At 50.2% G+C, this 11978-nt stretch overlaps 1 protein-coding gene across 1 annotated transcript in view; it reads left to right on the top strand.

Annotated features, from left to right (window-relative positions):
• Positions 1-764: 764 nt before the first annotated feature.
• Positions 765-11978, top strand: part of FER (FER tyrosine kinase) — a 290188-nt gene continuing 278974 nt past the window's right edge. The window contains exon 1 of the mRNA XM_029053950.2: positions 765-838. The gene's annotated coding sequence lies outside the window, so the exon portion shown is untranslated. The remainder of the gene's footprint in view (positions 839-11978) is intronic.

The raw sequence follows: 11978 nt of genomic DNA, 5'->3' as shown, positions 1-11978 counted from the left end.
CTCCTCGCCGTCCCTCGGTCTCGCCTATCCCGCCGTCGACCCCCGGGTCACGTCCTCCCGCGGTCCTGGAACGCCCTCCCTCCTCACCTCCGCCAAACTGACTCTCTTTCCCTCTTCAAAACCCTACTTAAAACTCACCTCCTCCAAGAGGCCTTCCCAGACTGAGCTCCTCTTCCCCCTCTACTCCCTCTGCCATCCCCCCTTTACCTCTCCGCAGCTAAAGCCTCATTTTCCCCTTTTCCCTCTGCTCCTCCACCTCTCCCTTCCCATCCCCACAGCACTGTACCCGTCCGCTCAACTGTATATATTTTCGTTACCCTATTTATTTTGTTAATGAATTGTACATCGCCTCGATTCTATTTAGTTGCCATCGGTTTTTACGAGATGTTCTTCCCCTTGACGCTGTTTATCGCCATTGTTCTCGTCTGTCCGTCTCCCCCGATTAGACCGTAAGCCCGTCAAACGGCAGGGACTGTCTCTATCTGTTGCCGACTTGTTCATCCCAAGCGCTTAGTACAGTGCTCTGCACATAGTAAGCGCTCAATAAATAAATACTATTGAATGAACAAATACCAACATTACTATTATTATTATTAGGCGGAGACGGAGGCGGGGACCTAAGCGATGGGGCCGCTGCCCGGAGCATCTCCCGCGGGGCCGGCGGGGCGGGGCGGGGCGGGGCGGGGCGAGAGAAGGGGCGGCTCCGGCGGCGATTGGCCGGGTGGGCGGAGGCCGGAGCTCGGCGGGCCCGGGCCCCGATTGGCCGCCGCCGCCCCCGTGACGAGGGTGGTGGCCGGCGGCTCCCGTGGCTCCGGGGCTCCGGCTCGGCGGGTCGGCGGTAGGTAGGGGCGCCGCCGGGGTTCCGGGGGCGGGGGGCGGCGCGCGGCGGGAGGAGGGTCGGGGCGCGCGGGGACCTCCGGCTCCCCCCTTCGGGGCGCCCCGCCGCCGCCTCCTCCTCCTCCTCCTCCTCCTCCCGGGAGCCGGAGCTGGCGGGAGTTGGGCCTGGGCCCTCGAGTCTGTGTCCCGGGGAGCCCCGAGGCCGGGAGGGGAGACGGGGCTGCAGCCGGCCGCCCCTCGGCCGCCCCGATCCCGTGTCCCCCGGCGAGGGAGGGAGGGGGGCGGGGGGTCGCCCGCCGAGGGGCAACCCCCCCTCGCCCCTCCCCTCCCCCCACCCCCGAAGGGTCAGCGCCCCGACGATGGGCAGACTGGAGGATCTTCTCCTCCGGCCCGTGCGTGTGGGTGGGTGCGAAAGACACACAACCCTCTGCCTCCCAGCGGGCCGCTCCCGGGAAACGGATCCAGTTGCCCAGCAGGGACGCGACCCGCTCCTTCCCCACCCCCGTCCCTGCCTTTTCGGGGGGTGGGGAAACGGCCCGTCCTCCTGTACTGACCCCCCATCCTCCCCTTCAGTCGGAAACCGGGCACTTAAACAAGGCACGCTCTGTTGGACTTTCTTGCTTTCTTTTTCCGTCGGCTCGTGAAAGCCGATCGTCTGCTTGCTGCCCGTCTTTTACGTTTCCCGGGACTGCTGGGTGTCAGTTCGATTTTTTTTGTTCGAATAGCCACGGTGATCTGATGTTCGGGAGGAGTGGCGCACACGCCTCACCGTCCGGTTCGCACGTTGAAATGACATCCGGTAGTTAAAAGCCGGCCGTTGTCAGGCTCCCCTCCCTTTTAGAATCTACATCTTTTTCACAGACAGAGTGAAAAGGCGGTGCAGATGAACGGTGGGTTTTGGGGGAGGGAAAAGGGTTGGGTCGGCCTAATTGACGAGCCGTCCGTTTCTTTGTCACTTCGGTGGTACCGTCGTCAGTGGTATTCGAGTGCTTACTAGTCGATAAGTACTTGGGAGAGCATAATGCAACTGAGTTTATTCCAGTCTCTTTCCACTGATCTAATAGGGGTGGACCTTTTAGAGTAGATAATAACGTTGGTATTTGTTAAGCGCTTACTATGTGCAGAGCACCGTTCTAAGCGCTGGGCTAGATACAGGGTGATCGGGTCGTCCCACGTGAGGCTCACAGTTAACCCCCATTTTACAGATGAGGTCACTGAGGCACAGAGAAGTGAAGTGACTCGGCCACAGTCACACAGCTGACGAGTGGCGGAGCCGGGATTCGAACCCGTGACCTCTGACTCCCAAGCCCGGCCTCTTTCCGCTGAGCCACGCTGATGCGTTCCAAGAACCGACAGAGATCGGTGAAGTACCCGGTACTCTTTGGAATAAAAGCCCCGTAAGGAACTTCGGAAGCACAGCCGTCCCAGTAGTGTTTTCTGGCAGGGTCATCGGCCTTTTCTTCACAAGGGGTGACAGGGGTGAAGGGAAGGACGTTTTCTAACCGAAGTGACACCTCCCGGGCGGATGACGGGGTGAGGACGGGACAGGCGCGGAGGTTTTCTTGAGCGGAATCAAGTGGGCGAACTAGGTTGTAGTGGGGGAAGAGAGGAGATGAGTAAGAGGGGGCGAGCCGATTGACGGCCATAAGGCCAGTTGTCAGCTTCTGCTTGATGCAGTGAGGAACGGTTCACCGCTGGAAGTTTGTGAGGAGTGGTTCACCTGGGCAGAATGAAGTGGAAGGAAAGGGTCCTGGACAGTAGAGTGAATCGTGTGGTCTATGAGGCGGTCGATGCGGCATCCGAATCCGGTGGTGACAGAGGCCTAGATGGCCATGTGGATGGAGGAGAAGGGGCAGAGTCTGGAAGTGTTATCCGGAACAAGCCGATAGGATTCAGCGACAGGCCCGGTAGAGGGTCCGAGGGAGACAGAGAGGAGTCAAGGCCAATGCCAAGGCCGTGGGCTTGAGAGATGGGATGGTGGTGGTGTCAGCTGGGAGGTGGAGGAGAGGATTGACGGGGGAAGATGAGGCACCTTGATATTGGACTCTTCCGAGCGCTTAGTATACGGTGCTCTGCACACAGTAAGTGCTCAATAAATACAACCGACTGATTAACTGATTCTGGCTCCCGTTCACCCGTGCTTCTCTAGGCATTTGCCATTCGTGCTCTTTTTCAGCTGGGGCATCCAGGCCGAGGGGCCCGGAGCACCCAGCCGAGCGTTGAGCCCAGGCTGTCTGAATGAGCAGAGGTTTCAGCTCCTCCTCGTCTTCCTCCTTCCTTTCCTTGCTCCCCCGTGTCAGTCGGTAACACACAGAGGAGAAATCTGGACCCTGAGAAGGGAATTCCTTCCCTCTGGGATGTGGGGCGGGGGAAGGCGTTTGAGGCGCAACGTGGGCCCGGGAGTCAGAGGTCCTGGATTCTAACCGCCGTTAGACCTTGGGCGAGTCCCTTAATTTCTCTAGGCCTCAGCTCCCTCATCTGCAGAATGGAGACCCAATGCCTGTTCTCCCTCCTGCTTAGACTGTGAGCCCCACGTGGGACCTGATGATCTTATATCCGGTGCTTAGGGTAGTGCTTAGCACAGAGTAAGCGCTTAACAAATACAGTTATTATTGCTCATAATAAGGAAGGAGATATCGGTGACTCCGGCTGTGATGTGCAACCGCTCTGGACTGTAAACTCGTTGTGGACAGGGGATGTGCCTGTTCAGTGTTGTATTGGACTCTCCCGAGCGCTTAGTACAGTGCTCTGCACACAGTAAGTGCTCAGTAAATAGGATTGAATGAATGAATGCTCCTCCTCGCCTGCTGTAAGGAGAGCCCTGTATTTCAGACCAATTTGTGAAGGAACAATCAGGGTCAAGGCACCTGCGGGCAGGATTGTAAACCGGAAGATGTTTTCAAACACTGAGGTACTTACGACAGTGGGGTGGGGTAGGAGATTAAACCACTACAATTGTAGATGTAAATAGAATGCTTGCAAATTACCCCCTTTCACTTCAGTGGGATTTTTTTTTCTTCTGCTCTAGTTGTTGGCAGTAGTGAGTCGGGTATTTAAAGGGCCATTAGTACAGCTCGAGATCAACTTCAAGCGTTGGAAAGGCCAGCAGTTTTTAGAAGAGATAAGTTAGGTTTTTGGCAGGCAAATGGCTTTCATTTCACCCTTGGCTAGTATGTGGCCTTTATTGCTTGAAAGAACAACATTTCAAATTAAGTTCAACCGACAGCCTTTTGAGGGCAACGGATTAATGGGTAAGAATGTAGGGAATGAGTAATTAATAATAGTTATAATGATTATGGTATTTGTTAAGCGCTTACTATGCGCCAGGCACTGTTCTAAGCGCTGGGGTGGATACCAGCAAATCGGGTTGGGCACAGTCCCTGTCTCATGTGGGGCTCAGAGTCTCAGACCCCATTTTTCAGATGAGGTAACTGAGGCACAGAGAGTTGAAGGGAATTACCCGAGGTCACACAGCAGACAGGTGAAGAGCTGTGATTAGAACTCATGACCTTCAGATTCCCAGGCCCGTGCTCTATCTACTGTGCCATACTGGCTTCTCATAGGAATGGTCATTCAAAAGATACCATTGGAAGTTTGAATATTGGCTTGTATACTTAGAAGTTAGGCCGAGGTTCCGAATGGGGACAGAAGTTACGTTTACGTGCCGTGTGTAAACTTGTGGGCGGGGAATGTATCTGTTTATCGTTCTGTTGTATTCTCCCAAGCGCTCAGTACAGTGCTCTGCACACACGCTCAATAAATACGATTGAATCGAATGCATAGCAACTCTGTCGTATTGCCCTCTTTCAAGCGCGTGGTACAGCGCTCTGCACACAGTTGGTGCTCAGTAAATGCCGTTGATAGATTGGCTAGGTGATAAGCTCGCTCCGGACGGGAAACGCTTTTACCAACTCAGTTGTATTGTCCTCTCCCTAGCTCGTAGTACAGTGCTCCGCACACGGTGAGCGCCCAGCAGATGCCATTGATTTAACAGGATGTAGCCTCCCATGAGGAATGACGGACGAACCTCAGGGCCTGGACTGCTGGTCCGGGAATCCGAGCGAAGAAATGTAGAGTCTCCCCCAAAGCCGGTCACGTTCCCTCTGGGACAGAGTGTGCGATCAGGTCATAGATGGGCAGAGAGGCAGAACGCTGGCAAGTACAGATGTCATCTTTGCCCACCTAAGGCAGCTCCAGGCAGATAGCAACTTGATGTCCGGAGAATATTACAAAGAGAGATCTGCGTGACATCGTAGACCACGTTCAGCTCTGGAAGCTGCGGTGGAGGAGAATAAAATGGCATTTTGGTAATCAGATCAGGAAGACAAAGCTGGAGGCACCTGCTAGGCATACAGAATCATTTGTTATTAAAATTGGACCTCCCTTGTTTCTAAAGTAGAACACTTGAACTCAAAATAATCATCTCCCATTTGGTGCAAAACCAGGCGATCAGTGGTCTTCTAGCACAAGTCATGCAGTTTGGTCACATTGAAAACGCCCTCTCGTAATGGGAAAAATAAAATGAAGAGAAACGCAAGAGTTCCCCAAAGAGGACTCTCATTGAGAGTAGTCTCATTTGGTATTTAGAGATATTTAAGTGGGAACCGAAGCGGCAATTAAACCTAGACTTTTAAGTTTTGCTTTAACCAAAGGCAGTTTTAATACTTAATTTGAGCAAGTGAGCGAGAATAGCTATATGGCGTATGTAACCCTCTTCCTTCTTTTAAAAATTTCAGCTCTCTTCATCTGATTTAAATTGTCTTCTTTCGCTAACTTCTGGTGGACTAAGTCACTGCTACCCAAGAGACTGCCTTTCATCTACTTGAGATATCAGTTTCTTACAGTAACCATAAATTGCTCCGAAACAGTTTTGTTTTTCAAACAGTTTTGTTTTAAAACAAAACACTATTGTTTTGAAACTCAGCTGTCTGTGTTTACCCCTTGATTCTTCTCTTTTACATTTGTTTTCTAAACCGTAGCTTCCTACTACACTTTCCTCATTCACAATCATCTTCTGGGAGGAGAATGACCTTATCTTTGGTCCCAGATTCACTTTTCCAACTTAGGTTCCGAGCAGTAGAGATAAAATACCGTGAATGTCTTTTGGGTAGAGAGTTTTCTTTTAAACAAATATAGCTGTGAGGGCATTTTCACTTGAAAATGGGGCTATAATTTTTGCTCTTATTGTTAAAATAGGTTTTCATGGATGAGCTATTTTCTCATCAGTCATTGAATTACTACTTTCAATTCCTTTCTGCCTCTGGGACGGCTCCACTTGGGTGACCCGACAGCCTCCTTAAACTCAGTATTTCAAAAACTGAACTCATCTTCCCTCCAAAACCTTCACCCATGCAGTCAATGATATTTCTTGAGCGCTTACGGTGTGCAGAGCACTCTAATAAGCTCTTGGGAGAGTACACTATAACAGAGTTGGTAGACATGTTCCCTGCCCACAACGAGCTTCCAGTCTATAATATAGTTTAAAGATCTGGCCATAAGTGCTTTTCCCTCATTGTCGACTGCACCGTTATGCTCCCTTTCCCAGAAGCTGGTGCTCTTTGACCCCTCTTTGTCCTCTCTCTTTTACCACATCGAGTCTCTAAATCCTGCCAGTTTTTCCCTTCTGCGATATTTCGTGTCTCCCCCCCCCCGCCCCCGCTTTTCCATCCGTGAGGCTACCATTACTTCCTCGCACAATTGCAGTTGACAGCCATTTTGCTAGCCTCCCTGCCTCCAGCCTTTTCCCTCTTCTGCCTATCCTGCATTTTTGCTGCCGAGATCGCATTCCTAAAACGTCATTCACCACACATCACTTTGCTCCTTACCCCATCACTCTTCTCAAACTGCTCTTCTAACTGTATGTGACTTTCCCATCTCCAACCCCCTGATCCCCACCTTTTCCCCTGCATGGATCTCTTTCTGTCTGTCTCTGTCTCCTGTCTGTCTCTGTCTTGTCTTTCTCTGTCTCTCTGTCTCTGTCTCCCTGTCTATCTCCCTGTCTGTCTCTGTCCCTCTCTCCCTGACTATCTCTCTCTCTCTTTGTCTCTCTCTCTCTCTCTGCCTCTTTTTCTCTCTCCATCTCTCTGTCTCTGTCTATCTCCCTGTCTGGGTGTCTGTCTCCCTGTCTGTCTCCCTGTGTGTCTCTGTCTCTCTCTCTCCCCCTCCCAAAGCTGCCACTTCTTCGCTTTCAGAGCCCTCCTGAAAAAGCCACCCCTTCCAAATGCTCCCATTTCGCTCCCGTTTCTTTGTTGTCTTATCTCCGATCCTCGGTGGCCACAGGGGCCTAGTGCAAGTGCCTCCTTGGATCCCTGCCCCAGCGCCAACTAGTGGGACCACACTGGCCCCCGTGGCATTGGCCATACTGTCGTGGCTGCAGAGTTCCGCCCCCTCCTCCCGCTCGAATCACAAGGCCTCCAGCCTACGCTGGTACCGCACAGATTCGAGCCCGTGTCCAGCTTCTGCTTTATCCGCGGACACCCGAGCCCTCTTGGACGCCCCGAGGATCCCACTCCCCGCTCGTGCCCCGTTCAAGTTGCTGGGGCCCAGCCTGGGCTCGCACCACAGAGATTCTACCGAGAGGACCCCAGCGCCCCCCTCCGTTTCTGCCAGGAGGACCCCAGCCTCTAATAATAATAATAATGATGTGGTATTTGTTAAGTGCTTACTATGTGCCAGGCGCTGGGGTAAATACAAGCTAATCAGGTTGGACACAGTCACTGTCCCACGTGGGACTCACAGTCTTAATCCCCATTTTACAGATGAGGTTACTCAGGCCCAGAGAAGCTGAGTGACTCGCCCAAGGTCACACAGCAGACGAATGACGGAGCCAGGATTAGAACCCAGGTCCTTCTGACTCCGAGGCCGGTGCTCTATCCACAAGCCTCGCTGCCCGTTCATGACGTGAGGACGCCAGCCCCCGTGGCGCCCCCAAGACCTCGACCCATTCTCGTGGCGGGGGGCGAGAGGTGGAACTGCCGTCCGGACTCCTCCTCTTGATTCTTTCCCGTTCCCCTCTAGGCTGTAAGCTTGTCGTGGCCAGGGAACGTGTCTACCATCTCTGTTACTCTGTACTCTTCCAAGCGCTTAGTACAGTGTTCTGCACATAACAAGTGCTCAGTGGATACCATTGATTGATTGATTCATTGATTTCCAAGTGTGAGGCAGACTATGCTACCCTTCCTGCCTCCAGTCGGTGGGAGTGAAATGCAAATGGAGTCACCCCCATGGGACAGTAGCCCCCTTTGTCCCCTCAGAGTGGCATGAGGTGGTGAATTCTACAGTGGGAGTTTGCTTTAGTTGGAGTTCTGCAAGAATGCACCTCCCCGGTTATAGGAGAACTGGGTGTACATTTTTATGATATTACATAAAGCTTCCAAGAATTATAGCACTGGAAGGAACTTTGAGAGACTATCTCGTCGAACCCTCCCGGTTCCAGGCAGATGACTGCCCAGCCCAACCGGAACAGATGGTCACCTTTTTTCTTTCTTTTTTTTTAAATTTAATGATCCTTAGTGATCCTTGATAGCCGGTCCCGGTGTTGCGATGTACCTAGCAGCTCAGTCATATTGTACTCTCCCAAGATCTTAGTACAGTGTTGTGCACACAGTAAGCGTTCAGATGCCGTTGACTGATGTCCAATCAAATTCTCTCCCGTTTTAGTGAAGAATTTGGCCATGGTAAACAACTGCCCAGCACTTTTCTCGTAAAACCTATTCACATGCTTAAAAGCCAATACTACTACTACTACTACTACTAATGATGATAGTTTTGGTATTTAAGTGCTCCCTATGTGCCAAGCACTGTACTAAGGATAATCAGGTCCCATATGGGGCTCACAGTCTAAGTAAGAGGGAGTGCATGTATTGAATCCTCATTTGGCAGATGTACACACAGAGAAGTAAAGTGACTTGCCCAAGGTCACACAGCAAGTAAGTGGCAGTGGCAGGATTAGAACCCAGGTCCTCTGACTTCTAGGCCCTGCTCTTTCTACCAGGCCTTGCTGTTTCCTTTAATCAAAGGCACCGTTTAGTCTTTGATTTGATTTAAAAGCCCCAGTAACTCTTTCTCATAGGACCTATTTTTCCTGTAGTTAAAACACTTTTCCTGCTTTTTTTTTTTTTTTTTTTTTTTTTTAGAGGTTCTTCAGTTTCTCACTGTCCTTTTCAAGCCACAGTCTCCAGATTTGGACCAGGTAGTAAGCGTGTGACCCCTCCAGTGTGCAGTGGAAAAATGATTTCCAGGATCATGCATGTCATGCCGTCTTTCTGTCCTACATCTTATCATCAAGATGCCAACTTGTGCTTGACCGTGACCATCCAAATCCCTTTCTTCTCGGCATCATCACAATTGTCATGATCATTAATACCATTAGTAATATCTGAGTCCATGTATAGATAGACATTGACCCGGTCTCTGCCTTTAAGAAGTTTACGATCAAATAGAGGCGTTTATAATCGAATGTACTTTTATCTAGCTGATTTTTCCTCATTCTAAATTTATGGCAGTGGTCTTGTTTCAACTTAATTTTTTTTATGGGGTTTGTTAAGCGCTTACTATGTGCCAGGCATCGTACTCCGGGATAGATACAGGCTAATCAGGTTGGACATGGTCCGTGTCCCACATGGAGCCCGCAGTCTTCATCGTCGTTTTACAGATGAGGTAACCGAGACATGAGGAATTGCAGTGACTTCCCCATTGATCTTTATTATTATTGATCTTTAACTACTTTCCAAAAGGTCACTTCACTAATACTGCCGACTTCTTTCCTCCATTTTCTTAGACTCTTGGATACGTCACTTCCACCAGGGTTTCCAGCCACTTTGTTGATTTTTTTTCCCTCTTCTCTTCTAAGGAATTGTAATCTCCAAAAGCTGGGTTGCCCAGCACCTTTCTAAAAGCAGCATGGCTCAGTGGAAAAGAGCCTGGGCTTCGGAGTCAGAGGTCATGAGTTCGACTCCCGGCTCTGCCACTTGTCAGCTGTCTGACTGTGGGCAAGTCACTTCACTTCCCTGTGTCTCAGTTACCTCATCTGTAAAATGGGGATGAAGACTGTGAGCCTCACGTGGGACGACCTGATTACCCTGTAATTACCTCGGCGCTTAGAACAGTGCTTGGCACATAGTAAGCGCTTAACAAATACCAACATTATTATTATTATTAAATGAAAGCTTGGCACTTGGAGAGTGCCCATTCAAGGAGAATTTTGGAGAATGAGCCTTGAGGAGAAGAAGTTGGACATGTTTGAGCCCCTTCCCTGTGGGTCTGTAGCGTATTGGCATGAACCACCGCTAATCTGATCGGTAGAATCCTTCGCCTTTCAATCACTGAGTTACTGCTTGTCCACTGCTGCCTGTTCCTTATGTATAAACTCTTCCCTGAGTGATTAATAAACATTTCTGCCCCTTTAACAACCACCTCAGCACAGGTTATCGCCAAATCTCATCGGCAAAGAGTCCTCTGAATATAGACAGAGTTGAGTTTGGCTGTGCTAATACCTTGGGGTTTAGAAAAAACATTCATCAGCGGTATTTATTGTTTTACTGCGTTCAGAGCACTGTACCGAGCACTCGGAAGAGTACAGTAGAGTTCGTAGACAGGGTCTGGTCCCCGCCTTCGAGGATCTTACCACCTAATGGATGGAAACAGACATTAAACTAAATTACAGGTCGGGGAAGCAACCGGATGTAAGGATGTATATACGTGGTATAAGGGTGGGGTGAAGTTCAGAGTGTTTAGGGAGTACAGACTTTATAGGTGATGCAGAAGGTAGGGAGAGTAGGGTGATGGGATGAGAGAGGACAGAAACTCCTTACCATTGAATTTAAAGCACTCGACCAGCTCGCCCCGTCCCACCTCACCGATCCCCTACTCCAGCCCAGCCCACACACTCCACTTCCTCTTACTCACTGTGCTCTGATCGTATCTATCTCTCCCCCTACTCCTTTTCCACATGTCCCCCCTAACCTGGAACTCCCTCCCCCTCCACATATGCCAGACCGGCACTCTCTCCACCTTCAATGCATTATTAAGGTCTCATGTCCTCCAAGAGGCCTTCCCCGACCAAGCCGTCTTTTCTCCCGTTTGCTCTCCCTTACGCCTCAGCTGTGCTCTGTCCGTGACCTTTGGACATTTGATATCTGCCCCAGCCCCTCAGAACTTAGGTACACATCATTAAATTATATATTATAAATGGCTTCTTCACACTGATGTTTGTTTCTCTCTCTAGACTGGAAGCTCGTTGTGGGTAGGGAACGTGTCTGCTATTTCTGTTGTAGGCTCCCAAGCGCTTAGTACAGTGCTCTGCACTCATTTCAGACCTGATCCCTGGCCCACAGGAGGCTTCTGTTTGGAAATGGTGTAGGACGGACAAGTGGCACCATGAGAATAGTTAGAACAGCAAGAAGACTGCTGAACAAAATCCAAGAGTTCGAAAAGGTTGTTTTCCTGCTGCTTCAGACTACAGTGATGATAATAATAATAATGTGTGGAATTTCTTAAACACTTACTGCTTGCCAGGCACCGAACTAAGTCCTGGAGTGGATCCAAGCAAAACAGGTTGGACACAGTCCTTGTCCCACATGGGGCTCACAGTCTTAATCCCCATTTTACAGATTGGGTTACGCAGGCCCAGAGAAGCTGAGTGACTCGCCCAAGCTCACACAGCAGACGAAAGGCGGAGCCAGGATTAGAACCCATGACCTTCTGACTCCCAGAGCCGGGCTTTATCCATTATGTCATGCTGCTTCTTGTATCAGTACCAGTGTTCCTGGGCCTTATGCCTCATAAAACCAGCGTTTGGCTTGACACCCTATATTTTAGCGTCCTCTGTGCAGCAGGGGTTGGATGAGGAGGTGAAAAAGTAGCCGAACTGTACTGTCTCGCAGAGTTGTCTGAAGTTTTTCTTAAACGAGTACCAGAATTGTTTCACAGTACTAGGTTGAAAGGCCAGTTGTTGTGAGCAGCCAAGACTTTGACTAGGATGTCGGGTCATTATCCTATTAATTTTGTTAATGAGATGTACATCACCTTGATTCTATTATTTTGTTAATGAGATATACATCACCTTGATTCTATTTATTTGCTATTGTTTTAATGAGATGTTCATCCCCTTGATTCTATTTATTGCTATTGTTTTTGTCTGT

The sequence above is a fragment of the Ornithorhynchus anatinus genome, chromosome X3 (genome assembly GCF_004115215.2).
Source record: "Ornithorhynchus anatinus isolate Pmale09 chromosome X3, mOrnAna1.pri.v4, whole genome shotgun sequence".
In the NCBI taxonomy this organism is placed as follows: domain Eukaryota; kingdom Metazoa; phylum Chordata; class Mammalia; order Monotremata; family Ornithorhynchidae; genus Ornithorhynchus; species Ornithorhynchus anatinus.
The sequence above is the reverse complement of the archived record's forward strand: the minus strand, read 5'-3'. Positions and strand labels throughout refer to the sequence as shown.